The 25,964-nt window shown below is 42.3% G+C and overlaps 1 long non-coding RNA gene across 6 annotated transcripts in view; it reads right to left on the bottom strand.

Annotated features, from left to right (window-relative positions):
- The window catches only part of LOC100441134 (uncharacterized), a 118,499-nt gene that overhangs the window by 39,539 nt on the left and 52,996 nt on the right, over positions 1-25,964 (bottom strand). For all 6 annotated transcript variants that reach the window (XR_008522440.2, XR_010136309.1, XR_008522437.2 and 3 more), the window contains 2 exons: positions 24,932-25,092; positions 20,655-20,968 (listed from right to left, as the gene is read on the bottom strand). This is a non-coding gene — a long non-coding RNA (uncharacterized LOC100441134). The remainder of the gene's footprint in view (positions 1-20,654; positions 20,969-24,931; positions 25,093-25,964) is intronic.

The following is a 25,964-nucleotide window of genomic DNA, read 5'->3' as shown; positions in this document are numbered from 1 at the left end:
CCAGAAAGTCAACAAGTAAAATGCCTTGAGCATCCCAAAAAACTGTTGCCATGACCTTTGCTCTTGACCAGTCTGTTTTGCTTTGATTAGGCCACTTCATCTTTTGGTAGTCATTGCTTTCATTGTGCCATGTCTTCAGGATGGTACTGTTAAAGCCATATTGCTCTGATAGGGGCTACAATTATTTGAAGAAATTCTTCAGGATCTGGATTGCATTTATTTAAATTTCCACTGAAGCTCTGCTCTTTTCTGCAGTTGATCTGGGTGCAATGGTTTTGGCACTCATCAAATGGAAAGTTTGCTCAGCTTTAATTTTTCAATCAGAATTGTGGAAGCTGAACCAATTGAGATATCTATGGTGTTGGCTATTGTTTCTGTTAATTGTTGGTCCTCTTCGATTACGGCACAAACAAGATTAATTTTTTCCTTGAAAATTGATGTGGATGGTCTGCCGCGGTGGGCTTCATCTTCAACATCATCTCATCTCTTCTTAAAATGAGTTAGTCATTTGTAAATAGCTAAATTCTTTGGGGCATTGTCCCTCTAAACATTTCATAAAGCATCAGTGATTTCACCATTCTTCCACCTAAGCTTTAGCATAAATTTGATGGTTTCTTTTGCTTCAATTTTATCAGAATTCATGTTTCTCTGATAGGGGCTCTTTTCAAACTGATGTTTTATCCCTCTTAGTGCCTCAAACTAGATCCTGTGTAGTTATATATAACCCATTATAACAAGTTAGCATGGGTTTATTTTGGTGCAAAAAAAAAATCAGAAATCCATGCGTAGTTACCTTATATTACACATTTCCATGAACTTTTTGAAGACTCCTCGTATTTCATTTAACAATTGAAGAGTCCATTCCCTTACTAGTATTGTCAAAGAACGGTCCTTTCTGTGGGAGAGCAAAGCACACCAAAGAGAGAGTTGGAAGAAACACTAAAGGTGGCAGCACCTACTTCCTGCAGGTGACAAACTCATGGCAAGTCTCCATACTTATCTTTCACTCCACCAGAAAGAAAATTCATAAGTGATGAATGTTGATTCCAGGATGCCTGTTGACATGTTTGATTGAATTTTAAAATGCAGCAAAAGTCAGGCTTTTTCTTACTGAGAGTCAGTTTGATTGATGGTGAGTTTGGCTTTACTAATTAAGTTAAATGGTGGACAAAATTTATAAGAGAATGAGCTAAATCTGCAGCTCCAGGTGTGTGTGTGTGTGTGTGTGTGTGTGTGTGTGTGTGTGTATAAACTTATTTTTTAAAAATTATACTAGTAAGATATTTCAAAATTAATAATATCTTGATTATTCTAACCCTTTCAGAGTATATCAGATTAAATGAGGCACTTCTTGTGGAAAAGTGACACAATATAATTGCCATGGAAGAGATTTTTAAATATACTTTCTAGAAATTAAGAATATGAATGAGTGCAATGACCAAAAATAAATGTTCACAATTAGTTGATTCTCCATTCTTCAAAGAAGTTCAAATTGATGGAACACCTAATTGAATTGTCAGCTGATAGATCATTAAAAATAATTTTTGATGATAGATGACCGTATGATTTGGGTATATAACTGGGAAGGAGTTAAAAGAATTGATTATCTTTGATATAACAAAACTTTTTCTATTTCAATCATATTTTGTGAACATGTTTTCTCAGCATGTACATATATAAGAAAGAAAAAATAGAAGTAGAATTGAAGCTAAGCACTGCCTCATTTTAACAATAAGTAATATTCATCCATATATAGAGAAGAAGGCTGAAAAAAGAAAGCCCTCCCATGTCATTAAGAGATGCATTTCCAATAACATTGCATTTTTGTTATTTATTAAAATTCATATTATATTGACTGGGCACGGTGGCTCACGCCTATAATCCCAGCACTTTCGGAGGCTGAAGCAGGCCGATCACGAGGTCAACAGATCGAGACCAACCTGGCCAACGTGGTGAAACCCCGTCTCTACTAAAAATACACACATTAGCTGGGCCTGGTGGTGTGCGCCTGTAGTCCCAGCTACTCGGGAGGCTGAGGCAGGAGAATCGCTTGAACCTGGGAGGCAGAGGTTGTAGTGAGCCAAGATCGTGCCACTGCACTCCAGCCTGGCAACACAGCAAGACTCTGTCTCGCAAAAAAATTCATATTATGATATTTTGATCAATAAAATTGTTTTAATGAATAATATAGAAATTGTTTTTTAACACTTAGAGCTAATGATCACAGGAGGTTTTCAGTTAATTTCAATACTTACACAGTTTTATTACAGTGACTATAATAAGCATGAAGACATATTAGAATAAAATTCCATGGAGGAAGTGGGATGGAAATGCAGATTTGAGGAGAAATAAGAACCATATAAAAGTTCTGATGGCCAAAGACCTGGTTGGCATAATTTTTAAACAAATGATGGTGGCTAACACATTGTTATAGTACATATGTTTCATTGGACACATTAAGGAGTATTATTACAATTTTATAGCTGTCAAATTTTCAGTATGCCAGAAATTGTACTTTTTGCGATTACTATTTAAATTCGTGATTTAAAAAAATGTAGTCAATGTGCTCATGCTGCCTCAGCCTCGGCTTAGCCCTCCCCTCGCTGGAATACTCTTCCCCTCCTGGCCAGGGCAGTGTGTGCATGGAGGCCCTGGAACTGGTGTGGCCCAGCCGTGTACAGAACCCAGGAGGGGGCAAGTGGTAGGGGTAGGGGCACCCAGGACTTAATGTCTGCATCACAGCTTTGCCGGAGCTGTCCTGACCACACCATTCTCCAACAACCGAGCAGAGGGAAGTTTCATACCTTCCCTCAGGGATTATGTCCTCCATGTAAGCTGAGGACAGCAACAGATGGCATCCCTGTTGGGACAAAGAGTCTCCAGGACTTTCAGCCTACAGACCCTTGCAATGTCCTCTACCTTAACCAGTGATGCTTGGATTCCTACAAGAAAGTGTACTAAGGGGCCTGGGCTCACACACATACATGCATACACACACACACACACACACGTGTATACACACCCACATACCATCTACCCCATCCACTGCACAGACTACCCTTCCCCCTAGCAAGCCCTGGATATGCACTCCAGGGAGAAAGGGAGGGAAGACTTAAGCATACAGGCTAATGGAGAAGACAATCCCCACACAAAGGCTGAGAGAGGGCATCAGAATGCCTACCCCCTCTATCCCCAGTCTAAATGAGGGACAGAATTTGTTTTCTTAAAAAAAAAATGATGGTTTAAAGGGTCCAGAGCCTGAAATATTTACAATGCTTCTTTAGGACCAGCTGCAACAGAAGAGAACCACTTATATAAATAGAAAGGCCATCATAAAGAAAGCAAAGTCTTAGGGAAGGACAATCCATGAAGGATGCGTGGAGGAAAAGAGATATTTAAATTAGTTTTTGAAGGAGGTTTGAATCTCACAGAGGCTACTAAGCAACAATTCCGATTTTTATTGTCCCCTAGAATGTTCCCTCTGTGGTGAAGACATAACATTGAAAATACTAGAGATCGGCTGGAGACAGATAAGCTGAAATTTGGGGAAGGGAAGTGAGAGGGGTGCAGTGGGATGAGAGAAGAAAAGTCCTGTCTCAAGTCTAGTAACACTGCCCTACTTCGTTTCACTACCAGAGATGAACGGGCCTTATAAATGATGACATTATAAGCCTAAACATGAGCCCCTGGGAAAAGCATCTCAGCTGCCTCAGTAATTATAGATCTGCTTCCTGCCTGCCTTCAAGAGTGATCTATGTGAGCACTGGGAACTGACGGGCAGGAGAACTTTCCTCGGAGACCAGTGAGGTTTTAGCTGTAAAGAGCATAACCTGGCACAGTGCTGAGCCTTGTTGGGTTGTCCTGGCTTTGGGCCTTGGTCAGTGAACCCACAGGATGTGGGGCCAGCGGGTCCCTGGACCCAGTGGCACAGCCACGGGGGACCACCAGGCCCGTTGCTCAGTCCTCTTCTCCTTGGGTGGAGTGAGCACACAGCAGTGGGTGGTCACCCACTTTCCAGCCCAGTTTGGTCCCTCTCTTCTAGGCATTCTTGGTTCTAGCCCAGCCAGGGGGCTTGCTCTAGCCCAGAACCTCCCTGCCCCTGTGTTGTCGTGCTAAAGCCACTTCCCTCCCAGAAATGCCCTTTGTCTGCACACCCCCATGTCTACCTTCTACCATTCCGTCAAGGCTTATCTCTAAAGTTCCCCACCTACGCCCCCATAAAGACTTCTCCGAGTCCCCATCCACCCACCCAGCCCTTGAGCTGAAGTCAGCTATCCTCTGAGCTGCAGCCCCTGAGTTCCTGACCTGTAATTCTCTCATGGTTATTTATGTGGTCTGATTTCCCCTCCTAGCCTGGGGCAGGGATTATCAGCTCCCTCTTCACTTCAACTCCATGAACATGAGCTGAGCACCTTCAGGGCACCAGGAACTGTGCAGGGTACATTAGTGAGGGCGGGAGACGTGGCCTTACAGCCAGGACCTCATATCTCCGTAGGAGAACTGAGGCTTAAACAGCCTGGCCAAGGTTGCCAAACAGCCCAGCGCACCACCCTCCATGGCCAAGCTCCACGCTCTCCCTACAGCTGTAGCCCAGAATGTGGTTTAGTACCAGATGACTGATTTTTCTTTCGCTGTATGCAGACCAACTGTTGACGAGGTGATGGTCCGGGAAGCTGTGGTTGGAAGGAGGTACAGCAAATATTGCTCAGTGCTTAGTCACTGGGCATGGGCCTCCCAGGAATGACAGCTGCACCCTCTGTCATAAGATTTTATCTATCTGGAGGCCCAGGAGGGACTCTGGGAGCCAAGATTCCTACTGGCCCCAGCAGAGTACAGGGAGAACATTCAGTTCACAACCAGCAGGTGGTTCCTAACTTTCTGAGAAGGTAATGAAAGTTCTGGATGTTCTCCCCAGAAATGCACAAAAACATATGCACATACTGTTTTCGCACACAGCTTCAGGGAATCACCCAGCCTCAGAAGCCTATCCAGGGAGCCCTGCACTAGTACCTTGATCTAAACTATGGGTCCTTTAGTGTGGGTGCTGAGAAACAATGGGCAAAACATATATATTCTGGGGAATGGGTGCTCAGAAAATGTTAATGAATGACCTTGACTTTGACCAGGCCAAGATCCCTAATTGTGGTCACTGATGGGTATTTCTTATACTCTCTGCTAGAGCCTGTGTGAGCCCTTAGCTGGAGCTCTCCCAGGGTTCAGGTAGAATAAGCAGTCCACTGCATGGGGGAATCTATGGGGTTCAGGGAAGGCCCTGCTTCTCAAAAGCCCCTTCCTCAAACAATCTGCCTTTGGACTCACCATCCCCGGAACTCCGCCATTAGCATAACATCCTTTTGAAGGATCCTTTTGAGTTTACGGAGCCCCTTTGCCCCTCCCAGAAAGAGCTCAGGGGTGAAGGACAGATGTGTACAGAAGAGAAAGGATCTCAGCGAATGAAGGTAGAGAGCAAAGAGACTTCCCAATCTGGACTCAGCCTTCCCTGAGGATGATATTCAGACCAGGAGCCTGCAGTCTTTAGAAAGTTTGGATTTATCCAAGCTGGAAAGGTTTTCCCAAAAGGGGTGTAGAGGGATGAGGATGCAGATTTATTGGGTTTCTATTATGTGCCAGATGATTTCCACATTTTATCTCATTTAATCCTCACAGTGTCAGGAAGAGCAAGTATCATTTCCCGCATTTACAAGTGAGGAAACTGAGGCAAATGTGCCCAAAGTTACACAGCTAGTATGTTGCAGAACCCATAAGCTTTCCTGCCATACAATAAATTGAGGGAGTTTTGCTTTGTTTTGTTTTAGGACAGAACACAGATTGAGCCTGTGGTCACTTCAGCTGAGAATCAGGGATAATCTGGGGAGACTAAAGTTGCCCTGAATTACCTCAACTTTAGAAATTGGCAAATAAGCAAAAACCCTATTTCCCATGGAACCAGTACTAGTTTGCATAGTGATCTTGAGAACTAATCATTTTTATTTTTCAGTAGACATACCCTGCAGCTCTTAGGATGCTTATAAAAATCTGGCTGGGCTCAATGGCTCATGCCTGTAATCCCAGCACTTTGCGGGGCCAAGGCGGGTGGATCACTTGAGGTCAGGAGTTCAAGACCAGCCTGGCCAACATGGTGAAACCCCATCTCTACTAAAAATACAAAAACTAGCTTGGCATGGTGGCGGATGACTGTAATCCTAGCTACTCGGGAGGCTGAGGCAGGAGAATCGCTTGAATCTGGGAGAAGGAGATTGCACTGAGCCAAGATTATACCACTGCACTCCAGCCTGGGCAACAGAGTGACACTCCATCACAAAAAAAAAAAAAGAAAGAAAAAAATATATATATATGTATATGAAAGTGGAAAGATTTTCCCTAAAGACCTAGGGCCACGTATTCCAGAAGCTGGGGATGATGCTGTCACACACACCTCTGCAAGGATGCCGTGTTTGGGAGCCCAGGGGAACCCAGAAGCCAGGCCCCTGCGAATGTGACCAGGGACTCAACTGTCCATACACTTTATAGTACAAGAAAATCACCAGCCTTGGAAAATATTCACTTCCAACACATTCGTTATTTCAATATTTTTTTTTTGGAAAGTATTCTTATTTACTTTGCCTCTTTGGCTTCTCCTGTTATTTTCAAAAACAAGCATACTCCCATAAATGTGATAGTCATCATGGACATAGCAGCTAACATCCAGGAATCTACTGCAGACTAAAAAGCACTTTCCTTTAAAAGAAAAATTATGATTACGGAACATCATCAAGGCTTTATAAGACAGTCAGTGTTCACATGGACACAGGGAGGGGAACATCACACACCGGGGCCTGTTGGGGGGTAGGGGGCAAGGGGAGGGAGAGCATTAGGACAAATACCTAATGCATAAGGGGCTTAAAACCTAGATGATGGGTTGATGGGTGTGGCAAACCACCATGGCACATGTATACCTATGTAACAAACCTGCACATTCTGCACATGTATACCAGAACTTAAAGTAAAAAAAAAAAAAGTCAGTGTTGAAATAAAGATTTTTTTTTTTGTAATAAGCAACTTTTAGTATGTATATTTCCTCCTGTTTCTCTTATGGATAAATTTATTTTTAACTAGATGTTTTAAAATAAATCACTCTCCTAGTGACCTCATTAGACAGGAAAATAGGGACCAACCAGGGCATCTACATGCAAATAAATATTTTTGCACACTAATATTTGCAAACTAATGACTTTTGAGGTCAGTTAGAGAGGTTTCTCAGGCAAAAGCATCTGGATAATCTTTCCAAAAAACAAAACCTTTTCCCACTTAATAGAAGGTTCTGCAGAAGACATTCTTGGCACCTCAAGTTGTCTTGTTGCTAATCAGCTATTATTATAGGGGTTCACTGCAGAACAATGTCCTAAAAGCTCTTTATCTCAGTTACATAAGCAGAATGGCATTTCAAAATCTCATTTTTAAAAGGCATTAGTCACCAGTATAACAAAACACATGCTCTGTACCAATAAAATTTAATGTTCAATAAAAAATGCTTGTTTACATGCATTTTTATATGCCTCTATATAAAAGAAACCATGTTTTCATGAGATGAAGTATTTTCCTTAGGTCAGTGGACACTCCCTCCCATTTCTCTGTCAAAACCCATCCCATCTCATTGTCATCTTCCCTGGAAAGAAAGCAGAAATTCAAGAGAGGAGGAGGAGCAGATTCGGGAGTTATGACTTTGTGATTTGAAGCTAAACGGTAGCTCTGCCTCCCTGCTCACCTGACCCAGTCTGATATGAGTAACTACTGCAGACAGATAGTTAGAACAAGCTTTATCACATCTCTGCACTCAAACCCACCAGGTTGTGAACCTGCAAGAGGGTCCCCTTCCTCTATGCCAGCAGTAAAGAGAGAACCAGAGCATGCATGAGGACAAGAACAGTGATAAAGGGTGGCTTATTTTATTTTTTTTTACATTCTCTTTGTTATTCTTAAGTCCAGAGGAATCCATCAAAACAACTGCTTGTTAAATTAAACATTTGCTCCATCCAAAATACTTGACTTGTATGAGGTAGGATAATAGTTCACTTTAAGCCACTATAGTTCTATTTGATATCTTTAGGCTAAAATTTCTCCTTCAGTCTAATTTAAACTTCCTAATTGAAGTTTACGGACTAGCAGTATCTAATTTTTGCCTGTGTTACTAGGTTTGATGTATTTCTTACACGCATTCAGAATTCACGTAGCACAGCATTGTAAAGATAATACTAGGTCATTCACAGACTTGTCTTATGTGCTTAGCAACCATGGGAAAGGGTAGTTAGACTTAAGGGTAGGATTTCTTATAGGTAACATTTTTCTTTTTGGTACTACAAACAAAAATGTGTTGTATTAAGTAATATTTAATTCTAAGAGCTTAAAATTTTATTCAATAGCAGGTTAAATGATTCATTCGTCTTGTTCATTAGATACCAAAACCCTAACAAATAAAAACATTTTAAAATTAAGCTTCATAGTAACAGAGTGGAATCATGAGGACAGAGAAATATGTCCTGGAAACTATTTTTTGTGTGGGCAAACAAGTCCAGCTACCACTAACTCTTCCTTTTCCTTACCTGAAAGCCTTTTCAAATTCTAGACAAACTACTTCTCTGTCAGAGTTCAGAAAGAGAATGGAAAAACAAAACTAAGCTGGCACCATTTTTTGCCCATGATGTCATTTTCTGTCTTCCAAAGCCTGTGGGTCTGATTTTGATGTCAGGGTGCATAACTCCACAGTGACAGCCCCAAATGTATTTGGAGAGGGAAATAGCCTTTCAGCTCCGCGGCATTTTCCCCACCAAGACAAATATAGCCCAGGCTGAAATCACTTAGTGTCAATCAAGGTAACCAGATCAGCTCAGCATTAATAATGAATTTGGTCACGTGCCCCCACAGAGAGCAGAGTGTGAGATAGCTGAGCACTTGTTCCATGTGACACCCACTGGCTTCTATGTCAGGCCACAGTTCTCCCAGCCCAGCTAGGAAGCAACAGGGTAATTTAATCTGCCACCCACTCTAATTACCAAACTCAGAGAATTATCAGGGCTGCCAGGAAAGGGCTTTCAGAGCACTGGGTCTAGGCTTGGTGGCTGGTATGCAAGTCATGCCTGGGGTTGTCATTAGGGTTGCAGGTTTTGTGGGGTCCAAGGTTTATATAACTTGAGGTCTCTTTTTAAGGAAAAGAATACAAAACTACAAATACAAAATTAGGAGCACGGCCTGGGAAGGGGACAGTGGAAGTGAGAGGCCAAGAAGCTTGTTTCATTAGCATCATGGTAAAGCCACCTCTGGTTGTCATGGAAACCTAAAGATCATTAGCCTTTTGTCTGTGTCCTGGATTCTGGATTGACTCCATGTTGGTCCATCCTCTCTACTTTTCTGTAATCTTTTGTAGTTTTCCATGTTTCTTCACATGAAGATGAACTATATAGTACTATCATGGATCAGCCCTCTTCAAATAAATATAGGATTAAGTGTCTGACAGGCACCAATCACCAGTTGGTATGCTTTGGTTGTTCTCTATGATGTCACCTTTTAAAAGTCAAGGATATAAGGGGCTGGGCACGGTGGCTCACTCCTGTAATCCCAGCACTTCAAGAGGCCAAGGTGGGTGGATCACCTGAGGTCAGGGGTTTGAGACCAGCCTGGCCAACATGGTGAAACCCCGCCTCTACTAAAAATACAAAAATTAGCTGTGCGTGGTGGCAGGCGCCTGTAATCCCAGCTACTTGGGAGGCTGAGGCAGGAGAATCACTTGAACCCGGGAAGTGAAGGCTGCAGTGAGCCGAGATCGTGCCATTGCACTCCAGCCTGGGTGACAAGAGCAAAACTCCGTCTCAAAAAAAAAAAAGGGTTAAGGATATAAGGGAACAGGAGAGGCTGTTCAGTGGGTACAAAGTTACAGTTGGAAAGAATAAGTTCTGGTGTTCTGTTACACAGTAGGGTGACTGCAGCAAATAACAATGTAGTGGATATTTCAAGATAGCTATAAGAGATTTGGAATGTTATCATTACAAAGAAATGATAAGTGTTTAATGTGATGGATATGGTAATGACTCTGATTTGATCATTATGCAATCTATACATGCATTGAAACATGGCACTGGACCCCATAAATACATACTTTTATTACCATTATTGTGTCAATTATAAATTAAAAAATCAATTTTTTAAAAGTTAGGGATATATTCCAAATATCTTTAGTTTCACCTAAGTAATCTGCAATAAAATCCTTGGATGAGAATGACCACAGACTCAATTACCAGAAGCAAAAATAATAGAACAACAGAGTCAGGGAGGCCCTTAAAGAGTCAGTTTTCAAGACAACAAAAGATTGCCTGTCCTATTTAAGTACCTATAAACAAATTAAAAGCATTATTACCACAAATGGGAAAAATCAAATAGAGTTTATTCTCTAAAATGCGATGTTGGCTCCACGTTTCAAAATGTGTTAAATTAATAGACTAAAAGAGAAAAAGTATATGATCATTTGAAAAAAGGCAGAGCAATTATCTCACGAACCATAACACCCATTTCCAATAACTCTTACCAAATGGAAATAGAAGGAAATTTTCTTTTCTTGATAAAGAATGTTGGCTAGAAACTTGAGCAAGTGTCATATATAAGAAGGAAATAAGAAAATTCTTCCTATTGATGTTACGAATAAAATGAAGATCCTGTCATTATTATTCCACATTGACCTGAAAGTCTTAGATTTTTAAATGATAAGAAAAAGAAATAAGATATACAAATTTAAAAGGAAGAAACAACTGTCAGTATTGACAGACAACATCACTGTATACCTAGAAAATCTAAGAGAACTCTCTGAAGTAAATGATCAGAATTTACAGATTTCATTAAGTTAGGAGGCCAAGCACAATATTAACATATAAAAACCATGGCTTGCCTCCATTCTATAGTAACTATTACAAAATGTTATGAAAAATATCCTATTTGCAAAAGCCACACAACTACAAAATACCTAAGAATAAACTAAAAATGTGTAAGAGCTAAAGAAAGAAAAATGACAAAACTTTACTAAAGGACATACAAGAAAACCCAAGTAGAGATAATGTTAATGTTATCTGGTTGAAAAATCCTGGCACTGTGAAGATGCTTATTCTCCCCCAGATTATTCTATAATTTCAGTGGAATCACAGTTAAGTTCCCAGTGAGATTTTTCAAATACGTTACACACTGATGATACAATCCTTCTAGAGGAGAAAATGTGAAAGAAAAATCCAAGAAAATTTTGAAAAACAAGTTCTAAAAGAGAGAACATGCTGTTCTAAGTTTCTGAAGTAGCCCAGAAGAGCCTGGCTTGCAGATGAGTAAGAAGGAACTCTCAGACACATAGAGTATACAAATCGCATGTCATTGCCATGACCTTCAAGGATATGAGGTTGTAACAAGCAGGAGAGCTTGATGAGCACAGCTTCTTGGGTTTTCTCTAATTCCACTATGACAGACAGGCCTGAGTGCTGGCCATAGCCAGCCTGCCAGGAGAAACTGCCAGGTGGTAAGTTCTAAACACTGCTTTTTTTTTTTGGAGCTCAGAGATTCTCACCCATAACATCTGAAAACTCCAGAAGGGTTTTACAAAACCACTCTTGGCAAGCCACATTTTCGAGATCTATTATCAGGTTCAGTTTCTTGCCATATTGCTATAATGTCATATTGCTGCCTTAAACACAAATTAAATTATAATAACTAGGCATCACACATGTCTAGTTACACTAAGACAATACAACAGGCCATCTGTGATGCCCGGTTATCATCACTATTCCTCCTCAAACCGTCCTCTGATAGACTACATCAGAGTGTAGGAGAGCATATTTTCTCTTTTAGAACTCTCTTTTCAAAATTTTAGGCAGGTATGTCATTCATCTACTGGAAGGAGCTGACCAAGATAGGCCTGGCCATTGCCTTTTATGATATCAAAACATAATATAAATCTATGAGAAATAAAACATTGTGCTATTGGTATAAGGTTTAAAAAATAGCTCAATAGAACAGAAAAGGGAATCTAGAAGTAGAGTCATGGATATATGGGGAATGTATTATATAACAAATGTGGCACTTCAAATAAATGGGGAAAAGATAGACTGTCCAGTCGGGAAAAATTAATTTACATCACTACTTTTAACTATCGAAAAATATAAGTTTCAGAAGGTTTAAAGACCAAAACAAAATGCAACACTATAAAATATTAAAGAAAATATTAGGGATGCCACATAGGGTAAGCGTATGCAAAAACTATAGAAGAAAAAGGGGTTAAATTTCACTTTGTCAATAAAATTCTATCAATGAAAGTGGCCATAAATATACTACAAGAAAAGTAACAAATTAGGAAAAGATATTTGCTGATATACAACAAAGGGTTGATATTCAAAACATATAAGGAACTCATTGAAGAAAAAGATAAATAGCTCAATAGAAAAATGGGTGAAAGATATGAATTGGTAATTCATATAAGACAAAGTACATATCCAGAATCTACAAGGAACTTAAACAAATTTACAAGAAAAAAATCCCCATAAAAAAGTGGGCAAAAGATATGAACAGACACTTCTCAAAAAAAAAACACAAAAGACATTTACGTGGCCAACAAACATATGAAAAAAAGCTCCTCATCACTGGTCATTAGACAAAGGCAAATCAAAACCCAGTGAGATACCATCATACACCAGTTAGAATGGCGATTATTAAAAAGTCAGTAAACAACAGATGCTGGCAAGGCTATGGAAAAACAGGAACGCTTTTACACTATTGGTGGGCATGTAAATTAGTTCACCCATTGTGAAAAACAGTACGGCAATTCCTCAAGGATCTAGAACCAGAAATACCATTTGACCCAGCAATCCCATTACTGGGTATATACCCAAAGGATTATAAATCATTCTACTCTAAAGACGCATGCACATGTATGTTTATTGCAGCACTATTCACAATAGCAAACACTTGGAACCAACCCAAATGTCCATCAATGATAGACTGAATAAAGAAAATGCAGCACATATACACCATGGAATACTATGCTGCCATAAAAAAGAATGAGTTCATGTCCTTTGCAGGGACACAGATGAAGCTGGAAGCCATCTTTCTCAGCAAACTAACACAGGAACAAAAAATGAAACACTGCATGTCCTCACTCATAAGTGGGAGTTGAATAATGAGAACACATGGACACAGGGAGGGGAACATCACACACCAGGGCCTGTCGGCGGGTGGGGAGCAAGGGGAGGGATAGCATTAGGAGAAATACCCAATGCATAGGGGTCTTAAAACCTAGATGATGGGTTGATAGGTGCAGTAAACCACCATGGCACATGTATACCTATGTAACAAACGTTCTGCACATGTATCCAGAACTTAAAGTAAAATTAAAAAAAAAAGACAAAGTTAATATTACACATTAAAAAAAATACCCTCACTGCTCACTAGTAATAGATTAAATAATAGTGAGATTTTTTTTTTCTTTTTTTACTGTGGTCAACAAGTCTATTGTTTGTCTGAGCAAGCCTTTAATTTTTCCTTATTTCTGAAAAATATTTTCATGGGGTATAAAATTCTGGTTTGACAGTCTATTCTTTCCCCCTCCCCTCCCCCCAGCACTTTAAAGATGTCACTCCATCATCTTCTGGATTACAGAGTTTCTGGCAAGAAGTCTGCTATAATCTTTGTTCCTCTATATAATGTCATTTTTTTCCCCCACTGCCTTCAGGCTTTTCTCTTTATCTTTGGTTTTCAACAGTTTGAATATGATAACCCTAGATTATTTTGTTTTGTTTTATTTCTGTATTTATTCTAATTGGTGTTCTCTAAGCTTCTTAGATCCATGGTAGAGTGTTTGGAATTAACTTTAGAAAATTCTCAAGCACTGTTTCCTTAACTATTCTGTCTTGTTCCTCTCATCTCCTTCTACGGTTGTAATTTACATGTATGTCAGACTATTTGATATTGTCTCATAGATTTTGCACTCTCTGTTCTGTTTTTCTTTCTTTTCACCACTCTTTTTTCTTTTTGTGCTTCTGTCTGGGTAATTTCTACTGATCAATCTTCATTTTCACTGATCCTTTCCTTGGCTGTACAAGTCTACTAATGAGCCTGCTGAAATCATTCTTCATCTCTGTTTCTGTGTCTTTCGTCTCTAGCATTTCTATTTGATTCTTCCTTATTATTTCATCTTTCTACTATAATAATCCACCAGCTACTACACATTGTCCATCTTTTCCATTAGCACCTTTAACACATAAACCATAGTTATTTTAAATTCTCGGTCTGATCATTCCATGTGTCATATCGGAGTCTTACTATGTCGATTGCCCTGTCTCTTGACAGTATATTTTTTTCCTTGTTTTTTGTATGTTTCATAATTTTTTGTTGAAAGCCAGAGACATATATAATAGAAATTAAGGAAAATAGTTTTTATGACTGGAAATGAACATACCTTTCCCTCTTCTAGGCCTTTGGGATGGGGGTTTGAGTCAATCTATTTAGGACATGAGTTGTGGCAGACACTGTTGGTTGTCTCCTCAGCAATCATCTCTCCTCTCTTCCTTGCTAAAAACTCCAATTGTTCCAGTATGGGGTGATGATGCTTTTCAGAAAGATAGGGGCTTCTTCCAGTTTGAGAAGATGAATCATGTTTGGTTCAAGCTAATCATGGAAATCTGATTCCCCTTTTCAGTGTTTAATTTAAAAGTTGACATGTGACTTATTCACACTAATGATATGTAGAATGAAGACTGCAGGAATGAGTCTGCAAAAGGTTCTCCCACATGAAAAAAAAAAAAGAGGTATATAAAAGAGACCTTCACCTGCTTCCACCCTCTCTACCTTCCTGCCATGTGAGGATATGATGTTTGAAGCTGTGGAAGCCAAACTGTGAACATGAAGGAAAAACCAAAGGAACTTTGGAGAAGTTGACCCAAAGCCTTGACATGACTGAATTGTTGATTAAATCAACCCTGGAATCACCTATCTCTGGAGTTCATACATGAATCATCTATCTGGTATGAAATCCGGAGGTAGGTGGTTCCAGGGTTATTGGTCCTGTTTCTTAGAGGGGAAGCTATCCTAAAGAATATAATGCTTAAAAAGCATCCACTGACAAAATGAACACAAGGCTCAGGGCTGGGCCTCTATTCACTTCCAACAGTGTTCTCATTGCTTCACCCCACCCACTCTGTGCCCAGGCATCCTGACCTTTGACTTCTTCTAGTGCTCCATGACTTACCCATGTGTAAGTCCTCTCCAACACCTTTGCCTAGCTAATTCCCATCCATTCTTCATGGGGCATTTTTTTTTGGAGGCCTCTCTGGCCACGAGCACAGTTAAGCGGTCCTCCTATGTTCTCCCATAGCACTCAGGACTGTCCCCTAAATAGTACTTGTCACATGGAATGGTTACTGTCCTTTGCTAGATTGTAAGCTCTATAGGGCAGGGACCACGTCTGTCACACTCACTACAGTGTTCCTGCATAGGGCTTAGGCCTTCATATGTACTTGGTCCACAATAAATATTTGCTGCTGAATAAATGAATGAAATCTCACCATCTAGAAAGAAAAAAAAAGGTACACACGAAAGGTAGAAATAAACCTAAAAGTCAGTATATAGGCTAAGTATCAAATAATTCCCACTAAAGTTCAAGGGAGTTGGATGGAGTAACTGAGGAAAGTGTTCCAGAGGAGGTAGGAGTGAGCTGGACCTTTTGGGAGTTGTACCAGAGGGAGGAGGACATTTCTGGCAGGATGAACATCAGTGTGCCAGAAATGGGAACAGGCAGGAATACAACATGAAGGCTGGATCCAAGGTTTCACATTAGGTGAGTGTGAGAGATAAAGTTGAACCAGTTTGCAGAGTCTTGAAGACCAGGGAAGGGGTTTGAGCTTCATTTGGTTAGAAAAGGAGAATCTCTGAATGACTCTGAGTGGGGCAGTGGCATATGCAGATCCCCGCTATGACAATTAAATCTGAGACCACACGGGATGAATGGGAGCAGGTGGGATGGAGCCATGGTGACCAATGAGGCAGCCACTGTGACACTCTAATGTGTGTGCGAGGAGATGGGAGCATTTGCTTGAGTAATGATCTCTCTACCATTGTAAGCCCATGATTGTGGAATAAAAACTGTCATTAGGCCTAGGTGTGGTGGTTCACGCCTGTATTCCCAGCACTTTGGGAGGCCTAGGCAGGTGGATCACCTGAGGTCAGGAGTTCAAGATCAGCCTGGCCAATATTGTGAAACTCCGTCTCTATCAAAAAATACAAAAAAAAAAAAAATTAGCTGGGCATGGTGGCACACGCCTCTAGTCCCAGCTACTTGGGAGGCCAAGGCAGGAGAATTGCTTGAACCAGTGAGGCAGAGGTTGCAGTGGGCTGAGATCGCACCACCTCACTCCAGCCTGGGTGACAAGAGTGAAACTGTCTCAAAAAAAAAAAAAACCTGTGATTAGTATAAAAAGCAAATACAAAAGATAATTTTCTCAAGACCAGTGAAAGTCTAGAAAAATAAAAAAGTTTTGAAGATAATTTTTAAAAGACCAATAGAGAGAACAAGTCAGGCAAAGAGGACTTCCCACCATGACCTACAGACATGATATCCAGACCAGGAAAAGGAGAGAAGGTCCCCAGACAACTCCTTTGGCGACAAGACTGAGTTCTCTATAGAAGTCATCTGTTTCTGCTGAGGCTGTGAGGAGAAACTTGGTTCATTTTTGCAAATTCCAATGTCACTCACAGTTTCTAGTGTTTTTAACTGCAAAACAATTTTCCTGCTGTCACTAAAAGTGAAACTTTTCTTAAAACTACAAAGTTAAGGTCAAAACAATACCAAAATGGATGAGTGTTTGTTTTCTCCAGAAATGCCTTTTAAAAGAGGGTGGGAGGAGAGATATTCAAGTAAGATTTTTTTTTCATCCCACAGTCCTTTAATTATGGTAACAGTTTGAACATTCCTCACACCTTTCATGTGAGGTGATCAAAAGCAATTTTAATCGCACTCATGGTTTTATTTATATGCAGAAAATCTCTTTGGATTTCAGTACAGAGGTGAGATTTATTATATATTTGCATCAAAGCTACCAACTCATATACCTGACAGCAAGTTCTATTTTACCAAAAATTGAAGCCTTAAAATTTTACCGTCCTGAGGTTTCCAGTCCCCTCATTGTGTTTTAGCATTCCTGCCAAACTTACCCAGAGAGAAGGCACCTTGAACTCTCCTGACCCTGCTGTGTCAAACACGTCTCTCCTGCACGCCATACTCTGTCTCAGTGCTTCTTGACAGTCAGGTCTGAGGATTAAGAAATTCTCCACAGGAAAAAAACCTCAAACCACAGAGCATACCTTCCCCTCACATCTGGAGCCATATATCAAAAACTGCCCTCACAGATCAGCTGCCGGCTTTTCCTGACAGAAAGGAAAGGATGTCCATCTCCAGACTTAGGAGCTGGCTCTGCTGTGTGCCTGTCCTTATCTTCTTTCCCCCAGTCGGAATTCTCATTTTCCCTTTGGGAACACCCCTTTTCCTTCTGGTGTTCAGAGTCTTTGGATGGTCTGCCCGTGATATTCTAAGAACCCTCAAAATAATTCCTCAACCAAACTGGTCTCTGTAGCAAGGTTCAGCCACTTGTGATCTGTGCCTTCAGGCCCCAACCTGTGAAGTCACATGTCTTCACTACTAAAGAATGTATGTATTTTAAAATACTGAGGCCCAATTGAGTCTGAATCTCTGGGGGTGAGGCCCAGGCATCATTTCCATTTTTAAAGCAGCCCAGGTAATTTTAATCTGCAGCCAGGATTCAGGCCATTGGGTGAGATGATCTCTGAAGTTCCATCATCTTTTACATTCCACGATTCTAGGGCCTGCTAATGTATAACTAGGGTATACCAACCTCCTTCTTCTTTCATTGACAGACACTCTGGGAACATGATGGTTAATCCTAGAATGGCAAGGACCTCTTTCAGTGGCTTAGTAGTGGTTGTCTAGAGATCTGTGGTGAGGTTTAAGGCAGTATCAGGCTGAATGGGAAACAGAGCTGTGATCAACTAGCAGTGACTGCCGTGAACAATGGGGAGAGACAGGCACTCAAGAATGTCCCCAGCCCATCCTGATCCAAAGAGGAGACCACACAGGAAGAGCTCTCAGACACTAGTGTAGATCAGTACTATCCCTTTTTCAGGTATGCCTTGCCATATGACAAAATGTTCCAGATCGTACTGGCTCAAAACAACAACCAGTTACTCATGATGGTGAAATGTGAAAAGGGTATGTGAGAGACAGGTCATCTCTTTCCAAGTGTTGTTAAGGAGAGATCATGATTGGGACTGGAGGATCCAAGACAGCTTCATACTCCCATGTCTGGTGCCTCGGCTAGGAAGGCTGGAATGGCAGGGGGTTGACCAGGCCCCCTCTCCAGCAAGGTGGTCCGACTTCCTCACTTGGTGTCTCAAGGCTCTAAGAGAGTGAAAGTGGGAGCTGTCATGCTTCTTTAAGGGTCTCTTACAAGCAGAATTCTCCTGGCCTAAGCAAATCACAAAGCCAGCCAGTTTCAAGGAGAGGAGAGATATACTCCGCTTCTTAAGAGAAGGCCCAACATGCACATCCGGAAAGGGGAGGAATTGTTGGCAACCATCTTTGCAGACAGTTTACCATACCATTTACTAGCCCATCAGATGGCTCCTATCATGTGTCTATTGGCCTGAAAATCATGTTATAAAATAGGCGAAGGGAGTGTGTTGACATGCTTCATTATCCATCCCTAATTTAAATTGTTTAAATATAAATATCACCTTATGCATATACAATATAATATGCATATACATATTATATTCATAAATACATATCTTTACATCATTGCCTTAGCCAATATCTAGATATTGTCAAATGTGATTATTTGTTAGATTATTATCTTCACCAGTGACTATTGGTAAGAGAATGTGGTTGAAATTAGCTCTACAATCCCTTGGCGGAATTGTCTTTTCTTGTATTTCAGAAAATAATTGGAGACAGAAAATTAAGAATATAATAGGAAAAGAAAGAATATAATTATATATAAGAATATAATTCTTAATAGGAAAATTAAGAAAATAATAGTTGTTTACCCCATAGTACTCTCACCCTAAACCCAAACTGGCAGATGGACAGTGTGCTAGGTGTCAGTTTCAGGATATTGTGCCCAGCAATTAGGTTAAGAGCAGAAGTGGAACCAGCGGCTTAAAACCCACTTCTTCTAGGAAATCATAACCCCAACTCCACTGTGACCTCACCCTCATGCTGCATCTGCTTAGCTTGTCTGTCCCCTTCTGGGGGCCGTGTCCACTTGTCTAAGCCCTTTGTTGTACTGAATCACACCATATGATCCCAGCAACTTGGCGGGATCTTCTTTTTTAAAAATTACTCTTCAAACAGAACCCAGCCCTGACTCTGTTCTTGAAACCATGTCAAGAACAGTGTAACTGGGACCACTACTCCAAGTGTTAATTTATTGCCAAATGAGTTTCACTTGTTTTCACATTATAGTTCTACTGTTTAAAATTCCAGGACAACTTTCTTTTGTTATTTATTTAAACAAAATGCCTCGAGTGTTTTTTAAATCACACAATGATTCATATGAAGCCACAGAGGTAATAGACTGTTTGTCCCACAAAATTTACTGGGAAAAAGTTGACATGAATGATGTCATACACGTGACCATGTACACTGTACCCAATTATTTATCCAACAAACATTTATTGAGCACCTAATATGTTCCTGACATGATGTTAAGCACTAAGAAAACAGAAAAATAAGACTCCCGTCTGGCTCTATTAGTCTAAGTAGGGAAGGCAGATATGTGATTATATTATATTGCATAAGATATATTAAGTACTCTAATAATAATAACAGAAAATACTTAAATAGCACATGTCATGAATCAGGCATTGTTCTAAATGCTTTAACTTATACTATTCACTCTTCAGAATAACCTTATGATATAGATTCTTTTATTATCCCCATTTTATCAGTGAGGAAGCTGAGGGACAGAGAGACTAAATGACCTGCCCAAGGCAAACCCCTAGTAAGTGGCAGAGTTGGGACTTCAACCCACATGGTCTAGCTCTAGAGTTCATTCTCTCCACCACCACACAGAGGAGATGGCAACTAATTTGTCCTGGGAAGTGGGAAATAGTTCTAGTGAAGCAGGAATGCTAACATATTAAAGGAAAGGAGGAGTTCCCCCAAGAAAAGAAGACAAATTTCCAGGTGTAAGGATGAACTTGAAGGCGGGGAGTACCTGAGGACTGCTGAGAAAGCTGGCGAGGCTGTCAAGCTGGGGGTGTGATAGAAAGTGGGGAGTGAGCGGGAGAAGAAGCCCTGTGTAGATGACCATGAAGGCCAGGGTCCCATGTCGGGCCCATTTGAGGACAGCTGGCTTTCTCACATCTCCTGGTCCAAGACCTCACCCCTAATTAAGAGCCATGCCCTCACAAATACCACGTTGGAATCTGGGAAAGAGAGATGGAAAATAACGGTCATAAAATCTGCATGTGTAGTTTCAGTTTTCAGAGTTCCTTAGCACACATTCTCTTAACTATACTTGATGTTTTACAGTTGAAAAAATAGACGAAAAAATAAATGTTACCCAAGAAATAAGTGCAGAGCCAGGCCTCGGACCCAGGTCTTCAGATTCCTTAGCTAATGTCCTTTCCACTGTGACCAACAGAGTCCATCTCCATCACTGCACCCCAAAAATCTCCAAGTGTCCATTCTGCTAGTTCTGGGCCCAGGAGACCATAGTCACACAGATAGGAAAGGACACTTAGAACACTGAGACTCCAGAGGAGGCAAATGTACCCATGGTGAAAATGACTTTGGAGTGGGAACCAGGAAACTTAAACTTCAGTCTCATCATTATCACAAAATCACAATGTGACCCGCAGGACTTGGTGTCCTCACCTGTAAAAAAAGAATGGTCAAGATTATTTCCAAAGGGCCTGTCTCGGCCTATCTTTCCGCCTCTGTCACTGTCTACATGCAACTTAATTAGTTTAGTCAAGTGCTGTTTTTAGCCATCACTGAAGTGTTCAGTTCCACTCAAAACAGAGCTGAGTTGACAGAATGTGCCATCAGAGCTGGAAGCTCAACGTCCGGGACACAGCATCAGAGATGTCTGTATTCTAACCAAGTTCCTCTCTTCAGTTTAAGCTAACCTCGAAGGGCCTAGCATTTCCATGCCCCACTGCGGGGTCTGCTTTGTAGCCTGAAATGAGATACGTGTCTCCCTATTAATATCCTCACACTGTCTGAATGCATTTTAAAAGCTCACCCAGTTCGGCAACCTGTGGGCCTGTCTTTGTTATTGTTGGTTGGAGTCTTGCATACTTGACTTAAAAGTTAGCACCCAATGCAGCTTTATCTGATCAGGAAGGCATGAAATAGAAGGAATGGGTAAATTTCCTTTGCAAAGCAGACACCCCTGGATGTGTTTTTCATGCTAGAGATATGAATAAATGGCAGACTCTGGTTCTCACCAGGCAAAGTGAGTGCCAATGAGGTCACAGGGAAAGCAATGAGCATGTGAAGATGACAACACAGACTCCATCTACCTGACCCAAGGGAGGGGACAGAGGAGACCTAGGAGGTAACCAGGGCATAAGTAATTATCTCCAGTGACAGAAAGCCGGGGTTTGGTGAATGGTCAAGGTAAAATGCAAAGGCAGGCCTTGAATTCAGGTCTCCTAACCCCTGGTCCTGTACCCCTTTCCTCTGCACATGCTGCTGCGAACACTTGGATCCAAACTTGAACTTCATAAGGGCAGAGAATATTCTGCTTATTAATGTGTGTGCTCAGGGCTTGGCATACAAATTCAAGAAATACTTGTTGAATTTCTTGAACTCTAGCTTGACTAAGGGGAGAGGCTGATCTTTATTAATTTGCTGAAGTAGGAACAGAAAAAAGTTAAAATCCTTCTAGTGCCTGCAATGCCATATGTGAATCTGGCCCCTGTGATATCTCTGACCTCACCTCCTTGTACTTCCCTCATTACTCACTTCCCTCTAGCCACTCCAGCTGTCTTGTTCCTTAAACATGCCAGACATACTCCTGCCTTGGGGCCTTTGCACTGGCTGTTCCCTCTACCTGGAATACCCTTTCCTGGATACCCTCATGGCTAATTTCCTCTTCTCCCTCAGGTTTATGTTCAAACCTTACCTTCTGTATAAGGCCTACTCCAAACACCCTCCTTGAACATGTAACCCACCCCCGACTTCAGTATTTTCAGTCACTCTTACCCTGCTCTGTTTTTTCGATGGCATTTTTTTGCTTTCTGTATACAGTTTTTATTTTTTATGATTGCTATTTATTATCTGTTCATAGCTATTGGAATGTAAGCTCTATGAGGGCAGGGATTTTTAATTCATTGATGTATCCTACAGGCCTAGAATAGTGTCTGATGTGTAGTAGACTCTCAATAAACATTACTGAATGAATGGTCTGCAAAGTTACAACATAATTTTATTTCATATAGAAGTTTTCTTTCTGGTCTATCCAAGTGCGAATAAGCTAAACTGTGATAGAACCGAGACTCTCTTTGGTGCTATGGGATTGTCAGGGAGCAGGGACTCTGTTGCCTTTGTCCAGGGCAGAAGGAACAGCTGTGGCCTGAGTCACTGATCTAGTATCTTTTCCCCCTGGGCCTGGGCCCTTTAACTGTAGATAAGGCTCTTGCAAAATAGAGAGGCAGATGGAAAAAAAAAAAAAAAGAAAAAGAATCATCCAACATGGTTAGATGTTCAGGGCGGCTCTCACATCTCAGGAGCAGTAAGGAATAGCACTGAGCATTCTATACACAGCAATTCCAGATACTAAGGAAGGGACACGATGTAGCACCAGGTCTACAAATGCAGCCAGGACGGGGCCTCAGGAGCAGTCTGATGCAACAGATACTCAGTTCACTGGTCATGGCTTCTTCTAGACCTAGGCCAAGTGGACTCTGCGCAGTGGGATAGGGATGGGGGGTGGTGGTGGGGGAAGAGAGGGTTGCCCAGAAGTTGTGGAATCTCAGCAAGGATGCCAAGCCAGAGGCTGGCTTCAAGCAGCCAGACGTCTGAATGGAGCAAGCTGGAGTCTTGGCCATTGTGGGGCTGAGGCCCTAGGCTGGCCAGTGGGGGCAGGACCCAGCAGGAACAGGAGATGCAGCTCAGGAACCGGGATAGCACTGTGCTCAGTTACCTGATGAGTGGGACAGGCAGCTCAGGAGACCAAGTCTGGAGACCCTCAGCATCCCCAACTGCAGCTCAGGCCTAGGCTGGGAAATGGGGACAAGCAAAGCCACAGCAGGAGAGGAGCCTGGAGCAGCTCCAGCTGTGGAAGCGGGAGGAACATGGAGCAGGACAGCTGGGCTGGGCCAGGCCAACCCAGGTGCTGAAAGGCTTCTTCCCCAGAGGAATGTCTGGGTCCAGTCCCTCTCTCCGTTTACCAAGGCACTGTGGGGAGAGGCGGCACGGGCTTTCAGAGTCAGGATCGAACTCCAGCCTCACCACAGAGCTGGGCAAGTTCTTACTATGCCAGGGCTTCCTCACTCTTTCCTCGCAGGAGTGCTGAAATAACTGAAGGAGAGCAGCTCCCAAAGCCTCCCCGGTGTCCTGGGGCTCCTTCCCCAGTGCTCTCTGGATGACCAGGTCTCTGACCTCCTCCTGCCTGACCCAACCACAGCCCAGCCTAGGCAGCCTGGAGGACAGGGGACCACAGCAGGCCTGGACCTGACAGCTGAGCTCCCTCCCCTCCCCCTTGCCTAGCCAGAGCTGGTTTATTTGAACTAAGAATTTAAATGTAAATATGCAACATCCCTTCCCCTCTCCCTCCGCTCAGCAGGAGGGAGCGTGTGTCCACCTCTGTCAGCTGCAGCAAGAGTGCCCTGTGCGCCCAGATCCTATCTACTTTGAAAAGAGCAGAAATATTAGACACAGCTAAATAAGAAAACACAGATTATTGCTGGAGACCCCTAAGGCCTACTTTGTCTGTGCAATAGTTTGTTTTACTTTTCACAGAATTTATTTTGGCTGCAGCCAGACTGATGGTGATTATATCTGAAATCCCTCCCACATATCTGTCACATAAACACTTCGTTTAATTCAGGTTTGTAAAACTCTATGGGACAACGGGGAGCCAGTTTTTGGATTAATTAGCAGATGCTAATGCTGGGCATCTTGTCACATGGTCCAGCGGCTCAAAGGCTGAGGGCACAAGAGGGGCCAAGCAGGCGGCCCTGGCCCATGTCTCAGGAGTTTGATCCTTTAGGCTGGTAAAGGAAAACCAAGGAAGACGTGGAAGAGGAAGAAGGCCGCTCACTGTCTGGCCAGGCTGGGGAAACGGATTCTGGCCTGCAGAGTGGGCCAAAGTCTCCCATCCGGATCCAGCCAGAGGGGAGATATTCATATGCGTTTTGAAGTCTATACAAAATAAACCCCCAGCTTCCTCGGAGTTTCTGTTGATAGCATCACTGGATCCGACACCTCCTGGGAAGGGGAAGGGCCTTAGGGGCTAGAGCTGGGGAGGGAAGCCCTGCTCAAGTCGCCGGGAATGAATGCAGGGTCCAAAGCCTTGGCAGCGGTGGCTCTGATTCCCGAGACCCCTGGACCGCCCACTCCCCAGTGGTTGCCCGGGCCCTGCCAGCGCTGGGCAGGATTTCCTTCTGTGTGATGGGAGCATGCCCCTAACAGGCTGCATATGCCTACCAGCTGTTGCTCTCTTTTGCCACTGCAGGCCAAGACAAGAAAAGCATTATTTCCTTCCTCCTTCTAATCTCCAGGCCTCACTAACTTCACAGGCCTGCTTTGGGCACTGTTCACTGGGAGTTTCTCTGGGGCGAGTTCCCCTTTGCACAGAAAAGGCCCTTTTATTCCCCCCATTCCATTTACCTTTCCCTTTGATATGGAGTTCTTCCACTAAGGGACAGTATGGAGAGCGTATAGGACTTCAATGGGGATGCTGGATTTGGCTTTCAGAGGTTAATTACATCCTTACTGCTCCAGAAGCTGCTGTTCCATCTGCAGGAATGGTCCCAAGCCTGAGAGAACTCCTGTTAGCCAGAGAATGAACATTTTGCTGAATGCCTAAGCCTCCAGTCTTTAGATGAACTGTCTCATTTAATTAAAAAAAAAAAAAAAAAACCTAGCCTAAGAGGTATTTTTGAACCCATTTTCACACATGAAGATTCTGAATGGAGAGGTACATTCTGAATGGATTTGCAGGGGGTAAGCCAGCCAAGAAGTGGCTGAAACAGCACTGAGTCTGTGGCTACCTGAGTCCATGTTCTAATACAACCCACGAGGACTGGAAGTGAGGCTTCCTCACGCTTGTCTTTACTATGCCACTAACCAGGATGGCCCAGATCAATTCCCCGGCCTTCACCAGACCTCTGTTTCCTTCTGTGTAAAGAGGGGGCGGGCAGCACCTCCCCAGGCCCTGGCTTCCAGGGCCTCCTGCTTGATTCTACGTCCAAATAACCACAAGAACTGGACCATCCCCAGCTCCTCAACCTGCAGAGGGACCGGAGGCCAAAACCCAGCTCCAGCCAGATCCAGTTACTAACCAAACACTTGTCTTTCTTTCCGACTGAAACTGAACGTGCCTGTCTGTCGCTTAGGGCTCTTGACCAAGAATGCTCATTTTTAACCCTTTCACTGCAGCTATGTTTTCTGCAATGCATAAAACACAAGGCACCAATTTGTCAGACATGACTCAGCTCAGACCTCACCTGGGGATACCCTTTGAAAAGAGAGACCTGCAGGAGCCCAAGAGGGGCACAAAATTTTTGGCTTAGCTTGTCCTAATTTTTCACTCCTGTTCCCTTTTGTAAATGGCACTTTGGAAGTGTCATTATTTCACCCTCCTTTTTAAAATAAGGGTGCCATTGTTTAGAGGACAGGAAAGGAGAGGCTAGTTTGGAGA

Source organism: Pongo abelii, chromosome 12 (genome assembly GCF_028885655.2).
Source record: "Pongo abelii isolate AG06213 chromosome 12, NHGRI_mPonAbe1-v2.0_pri, whole genome shotgun sequence".
Classification (NCBI taxonomy): Eukaryota; Metazoa; Chordata; class Mammalia; order Primates; family Hominidae; genus Pongo; species Pongo abelii.
Note: the sequence above shows the minus strand (reverse complement) of the source record. Positions and strands in the feature narration are given on the sequence as shown.